General features: G+C 35.1%; 1 long non-coding RNA gene across 1 annotated transcript; it reads right to left on the bottom strand.

Annotated features, from left to right (window-relative positions):
- Positions 1 to 1,352: 1,352 nt before the first annotated feature.
- LOC146725387 (uncharacterized) lies at positions 1,353 to 2,401 on the bottom strand. Its single transcript, XR_014928802.1, has 2 exons — positions 1,687 to 2,401; positions 1,353 to 1,461 (listed from the first exon to the last, which is right to left on the bottom strand). It is a non-coding gene; the product is annotated as an uncharacterized LOC146725387 (long non-coding RNA).
- Between the last annotated feature and the right edge of the window lie 5,267 nt (positions 2,402 to 7,668).

Below are 7,668 nucleotides of genomic sequence, written 5' to 3'. Positions count from 1 at the left end.
TGATATTTATACCCACCAAAAACGCATGACATTGATCTGCTGAAAGAGGTCGGCAAACAGGCCTGGGACCTCAGCAGAGTTGATGGATATAGCGAGAGCTCTGTCAAATGTCTGGGAACTAACTACTAATTCAGATTCCGGACGTTAAATGACATAACAAATTTTATTGGATAGTTATAGTTGCCCAATGAGAGACGGATTTACATGGTTCTGGTTTCAGTTACGTTCCCATTGTGGGCGCTTGTACTTAATCGTTTTCTGACACCCGTGAACGTAACGCAAACGAAATTAGAACAACACGTTACGTTCCCGTTACCTACGCAAATCTTAAACTCTCTATTAATGCCTGTAGAAATATAAATACAAACGATTTAATCAGGGACTACGTTGTGTGAGGTAACGTCAGCGTAACGTTACTAGTAGTTTAAGATGGACTATAGGGACGACCATGAGGGCGCTGTTCATAATCGGATGCGATGACGTCATACGAACAGCGCCCTCATGGCCGTCCCTATAGTCCAGCTTTAGCATAAATAATGACGTCACAATGGGAATTCGTGCATAAATTAGCATAAATGAGCGTCCATGGTCATAAAGGGGATAATTTGAATGAGGATGACGTCACAATGGGGTATTTTAATACATTTGCATAAATTACGATCAATTTTTTGTAATTATTTTGTTTAATTATTTTTAATTATTTTTAATTATTTTTAATTGTTTTTTTAATTGGACAGGCGTGGACGAAAGATTTTTCATGAGGATGACGTCACAATGGGATATTGTGAATACATTTGCATACATAAAATAGATGTGAATACGAGGTCGTGTCGAGGTCATCGTGAATACATTTGCATAAATTACCATCATTTTTTTTTAATTATTTTTTAATTATTTTTAATTATTTTTAATTATTTTTTAATTGGACAGGCGTGGACGAAAGATTTTTCAGAATGTTTCGTAGAGGGCGCTCACACACACACACACACACACACACGTTAATAAATACACGTCATTTTGAAAACTAATGGAGTTTATTGCACAAAAGAAGTAAACAAGAATGAAATATTGACATGGAGTATATATTTATGACATGGTTGAGTATTTTTTTAACGTCACAAAAAAAACATACGATGTGAGTAAGGAAAATAGTTGCTTAGTGTATAAATGTTTAGCGTGATTAAATATTTCTTTGTTAACACCTCGAAAAATACGTAGATACATGTAAATGTGCGGCGTGGTTAAATTTATTTTTAATGCCACAAAAAATACGAGTACATAAACGATTCGATTAAAACACAGAAACGAGAAAAGCCAATAATGGTAAACATTGATCAATAAAAAATAATTCATTCTATATATACATATGTTGTTTATTTTTACATTTCTTACTTCCTTTCAATGAGTCAAGCAGTCTGTACACTTTTTTTTTATTCCATCACTATAATCAGAATCGCTCATCTGTCGTACAAGAAAGAGAGAGAAAGAGAGGATAATATTAAAAACCGATAGTTATATAAAGAAAGTATAAGTTATGTGTTGAAAATTTAATAGTATGAATTATCCCGTAAAACTGCGGTCATCAATCCGCTAAAATGCAAAGTATGCAAAATCGGTTGATCGACGTACAGTTTGTTTTTCAAAAAATGGCGGACTACGCTACTATGAGTTAAAATGTATAATTACCTGATCGTTTCACAGAATAACTTTTGACATACATAATCATCACACGGAATGAGTTTACGGTGTAACGTAGCGATTTTCGTTTTTCCCCCCGACGAAGAAAATATGTCCTCGCTTCTTGCCAAAAATTCAAAGGCGGTAGACCAAGTTTGACCTTCCGTGAAAAGTTCATCTCATGGACACTACGAGTCATACAGGACGTATTGGCAACACATGGCTTGAAAGTATTTGATGATTGTAGATCCACGTACGAGAAATCTTATAAATTCCATGACATGACTACCGTACGAGTCATAATAGTCTTCGTGGTAAGGGTATTTCAGACAGAAAGTGGCCCAACGCGTTCCACTCGCGAATATCAACGGTGTTTGATATAAGCGATGTGTATCATTCCGAAGCACACTTGTGAATGCCAGTCTGAACTCAATCACAAGATTAAATGTAAGGCGTGTCTAGTCCTAAGTGTTCCCAACGTGAAATAGACCTCCCACGTAGATGATAAACAACAGATGTTGGTATATTTATGTTATCTAAAACATGAACACTCACAAACAGCCTGAGGGATATCGAGTTTCAAGTTGAAAGCGTGAATTTCGACCTGCGTGTATGGGATACTGATAACATGACTCGACATTCTGTTGACCCCGGCACTATCAGTCAATTCACTGACTTAAACCACAGTCACTCTACTAGGACGGTTAGGAAGCGCCGCGTCATTCTATTGTACCCACCCTTGTCTCCATAAACATTGAAACAAGAGAGGTGTTAACGAGTTAAGAAGTCATTAGCATTAAACAGGCGACGGAAAACACGCGATAAATCATGAGACAGTGCGAGAGTTGCGTCATTTTCCCCCACAAAGCATTGCAATACATGGCACTTTGACCTTTCAACGAAGAGCAGTCTCAAATGCGGAAATGAACATGGTTTGTATATACACGTTTTTCGCGAGAAAATCTTGCTGTCTTGTATGGCATTCTGAAATTATAAATAGTTAATAGAATACTATATTAGTGAATTTCCCCCCAAAAGTCGCCCCTGTCTCGACTGAATCAAAACATGTTGAACGGGATTTGTATCAGTCGTCAAATAAAGCGAATGGAGGGATATGAAAGCACGACAATCAAAAATCTCTTTTGTCCAATTACCTCCTATGAAAACTATGCAATAAAGCAACACGGCGACCACCTCCATAGACGAAAACATGCAAAACTTCGCCATAAAGTGACTCTAAAAACACACAAAAAATACGAGAATGGACAAAGGAATATTGTAAAGGTTTGCAGACATCAATGTTTTTAGCGATAAAATTGTTTCTAAACTGAGTGAGGGGTTTATTTTACGGACCGAAAGACTGTTAGAGATCAAGACAAAGAGACTGTCAACAAAACACCGTTTTTCTCGAGTAAAGCATCTTCAAGATTGCAAAAGAATGCTCATCTGAAAAATACAATATCACTCCTAGTCACAGTTCAGTTGAGATTGTAGTTTGATGTAAAAATAAAGCACAATTTAAAAAAGTTCACGGTCTTCTCGAGGGTCTTCTCAAGCAACATCGAACGCAATAAATAATGGTGACAAATAGTGCATTCCAATGACAAATACGTCATAGTTTTGAGACCAGCATAGGTTCTCAGAAGCTGCTCGTTCACACCTTTAACCAATAGAGCTTCCTAACCGTCCTAGTAGAGTGACTCCTAGTAGAGTGACTGTGCTTAAATTATTTTTATCAATTAGCCTTTGCTAAAATACTACCGTCATTTTCCACGTCATTAAAAAAAACATGGCCCGCAGCGGAGGGATTTGAAATAAAACACGTTCAATCTCGTAATGACGCGTTCTCCGTGTCAATGTTACGATTATACTCGAAATTGACTATTTGGGGGATAAAAACTGGGTCAACTTGATTCAGTCAACATGAATCTGACCCAGGCAGTATGATGATTCCAGTCCGTCACCAATTCACTTGTCTGAAAAGGCACACCCCAAGGGTGTATGACGCCTTGTCTCAATTCAGGCCGAATCAAAGACTGTGCACGCCGTCGATCTATATCTGTGATCGATGTAGACGAGAAACATTCCACCACTCTGATCGTTTTTATATCATCGGTAATTCAGTGTACCGCTCGAATGTAATGCATCAATCAATAGTTTAGTTTTGAAGGTTTATTTTACAATAACTGGAAAACCGACCGAAATCGCGAAATTTTAGGATTCAATCTTTACTCAGTCAAACATCAAAACTAAGTATTCAGTTCATTCTCTCTTCACTAATAAAATGGCAGTACTCAGCAAACTATCATTCATCGTTTTTTTTAAACATCATTTCGAGTATCCACGATTTCGAAATACTAGAAGAGGCAAGAACGAACGTTACATTTGAATGGTCAAATGACAAGGGGCTGACCCCGCTCGAACGTGCAACAGAATGTATTAAATACATTGACCCATTTGAAAAACAGAGTCAACCTCAAAACATTGAGAGCCATAGCCGATGCTTCAAACAACGAGTTTCTCTTCAAATGATTCAAAACCAAATTAAATGAAGCACTATGATTCGTCACAAATTACGCTGACATCCTTAGCAGCCTGGCAAAAGAAATCACTCAACTAACCACACCACCAGATTCAAATTTCCACGATCAACGACAAAAAAGAAACATTATAGGCGATCTCCTGTTCGAGGTAACGGCCTTGGCTTGGCTACAAAGAGACAATTGTAGTTACTAGCTCGAGAAATTGACCCATATTTCTAAGACAAAATTAACCAAATTTTGAAATTATACATATTTTAATACCAAACTTGTTATTTTTACCAACAAACTACTGAATCACAGTACGTATAATAACGTATACCATTGACAAATTCAGACTCCGCTTATAAATTATACTCGATTATGTCTTTACCACTAATTTAAAATAAACAGTTATATTGGAAAGAATGAGATGAAATTTTATTATTATCATTGTAGATTCAATAAGCAAACTGGAAGCGGGTCAAGAAATCGTAAATGTTTCATATTATAGAGATGGTGCGTAGTTTGTTCTTTGACGGTAAACACGTACGCATTTTCAATGGCGAACATCGACCAGTAATAATGGCATACACTTTGTATGCTAATTCATGTTTAATAAAATGCGCTAAGTTTTGATTATTCCCAAAATGTACAGAGAGCACTCGCTTATCCATTAGACAGATTCCACTATACAATTATAATATCCTGACCGCATTGTTTAAACTCTCGTAAATCGACTGTTTGACGTGACTGGGGCACCGGTGGACGAGAAATGCGTGCGTGCACATTACATTTCGTTAACACTTTCATTCATAATAGTATCACTTGCAATATGGCGTAATATCAATCGACGATCCTCAAAATACTGTATGTATGTATGCACGTTGTAGTTCGAATGATTAGATATTTCTTTTATTTTGCCATTTTTGTCGATTCTTTCATTATGAACAGTGTTGACTTGCTCTCGAAATAAATACTTTACACCGATGTTACCGTTTGTAATGTTTATAGTGTATACGTGAAAGATATTCGCCTATGAAATAATAATTGAAGACACAACTATATAGTCTTCAAATCAGCTGGGTGTTATTATTGAAGTAACGCACGACGCGTGATATTGTTTTAATGGGGTCTGATCGCGTTTCATAACTCCTGTATTGAATAATGCCATGAATCAAATTGTCCTAACAACATGGTAAACACGGGTCAGCAATAAGTAGCTATTTTATCGGTGAGGAAAGATCTGCTTCTTGATTGCGATTATGATTATGTCTAATATAATTTATAATAATCTATTACTCTACGTACACAACTTGAAGCGGGCTTTTCAATTCAACTCACTGCGGCCGTACACAACATGGCTAGTTCCCCCTTCGAAAGAGTGCGTGCGTGTGCTGCGTTAGCAACACTATCTGTGACCACTGAGCTTTTCAAATATTTACAAAGCACGATGTGATAACTGAGGTGGTAAACTGACCATGATGTCAATATCCAACCATCTAATTTGCACAATAATAATTAAAATTGAAACCGTATTCATGCGTGGGATCTTGGTTGGAAATACAACGAAGTAACAAAAAACCAGCAAAGTGTAACAATAATAAAATCACAAACATGTGAATGTAAAGCAAAAAAAAAAATATTTGGTGGTTGGTTTAGGCATTTGGCATTTTAGGATTTTTTTTTTCTTATCGTGCCCTGAATCAGATGTGGACGAATGTTCCTAGCTCAATGATTGTTTTGTCATTTTAACTTTTTAGTATACCTGTTAGGTGTTCATCATCTGTCCTAAAGTTGATTTTATTGTATTTAATATTTTAATCATGATTTTTTTTGTTTCTTATTGTATAGATTACAAATGAGAAGATATTGTTTTTCGTTCACTGTTTTGTCATTTTAACTTTTTTAGTATACCTGTTAGGTGTTCATCATCTGTCCTAAAGTTGATTTTATTGTATTTAATATTTTAATCATGATTTTTTTTTTGTTTCTTATTGTATAGATTACAAATGAGAAGATATTGTTTTTCGTTCACAATTTTCTAGTTGTCACAAACTGAGCAAATTCAGTCTTCAGCTATAAGATTATATACAATAAAGTAACAAAAATAAGCAATGTGTAACAATAATAAAATCACAAACATTTGAATGTAAAGAAAAACAAATTATTTTGTGATTGGTTTAGACATCTGGTATTTTAGTTTTTTTTCTTGTCGTAACCTGAAACAGATGTGGACGAATTTTCCTAGCTCAATGATTATTTTGTCATTTTAACTTCTTAGTATATCTGTTAGGTGTTCATCGTCCGTCCTAAAGTTGATTTTATTGTATTTAATATTTTAATCATGATTATTTCTTTCCTCCATGTATAAATTACAATTGAGAAGTTGTTTTTCGTTCTCAATTTTCTAGTTGTCACAAACTGGGCAAATTTAGTCTTCAGCTATAATGTTATTATATCTATCCCTTTCCATTTGAAGGGTATGAGCCCTTATTCCGAGTTTCGCCTTAGCGCAGCACTATGTTTTAGATTTTTGATTGTGGTGAGATATTTTTTATATGCAAATTCTGTTTTAATTTTCTGTAGGTTCGTAACTTGTTTTTATGATGTGTACTTTTATTTGCATCGTGTAATGTTTCTGTGCTATGAATTTCTAAAGGATTGTTCGAATTACCTGTCAATATTTCAATGATTTTCTTTTTTGTCATCCTGAGATTTATGTGTATTCCAAATATTATTTTTTCCATAGTCAAATTGTTTAAAATCTGATTCATGTCTTTTACAAGGATATTTTCTCAACTCTAGCAGGCTTGCCAAATTTCTTGGTTTGCTATTTACTTTGATCCATGCCTTTTACCCAGTTGTCTTTTCCCTTTTCGTCAATATGTATTCCATTCTTGTTTTACGATGAATATTCCTGATTTGTGTGTTTTTAGTATGCAGGTATATGTAGATTTTTGTATATTCAAGTTCTCCCCCATCAGCATAAAATTTCGCTTCATAAAAATGAAATTTGTACGAGGGAGAACATCCACACACAAAATCCCGTCTTATGGCAAATCTGTCTAGACCAATGGAAAAAAAATGAAAATATATTACTGCAAATACCTTCTAAAATTAAATAGCAAAGCAAGAAATTTCGCTAGCCTGCTAGAGTTGGGAAAATATCCTTCCCCATAGCAACTAGATTGAAATATTGGATCAAAATAAATAATTCTAACCCAAACTCGCTAGTTCACGAAGCTCACAAACTTGGAATACATATTGACGAAAAGGGAAAAGACAACTGGGTAAAAGGCATGGATCAAAGTAAATAGCAAACCAAGAAATTTGGCAAGCCTGCTAGAGTTGAGAAAATATCCTTGTAAAAGACATGAATCAGATTTTAAACAATTTGACTATGGAAAAAATAATATTTGGAATACACATAAATCTCAGGATGACAAAAAAGAAAATCATTGAAATATTG

Source organism: Saccoglossus kowalevskii, unplaced genomic scaffold, assembly GCF_978046115.1.
Source record: "Saccoglossus kowalevskii unplaced genomic scaffold, keSacKowa6.1 SCAFFOLD_204, whole genome shotgun sequence".
Lineage (NCBI taxonomy): Eukaryota > Metazoa > Hemichordata > Enteropneusta > Harrimaniidae > Saccoglossus > Saccoglossus kowalevskii.
The sequence above is the reverse complement of the archived record's forward strand: the minus strand, read 5'-3'. Positions and strand labels throughout refer to the sequence as shown.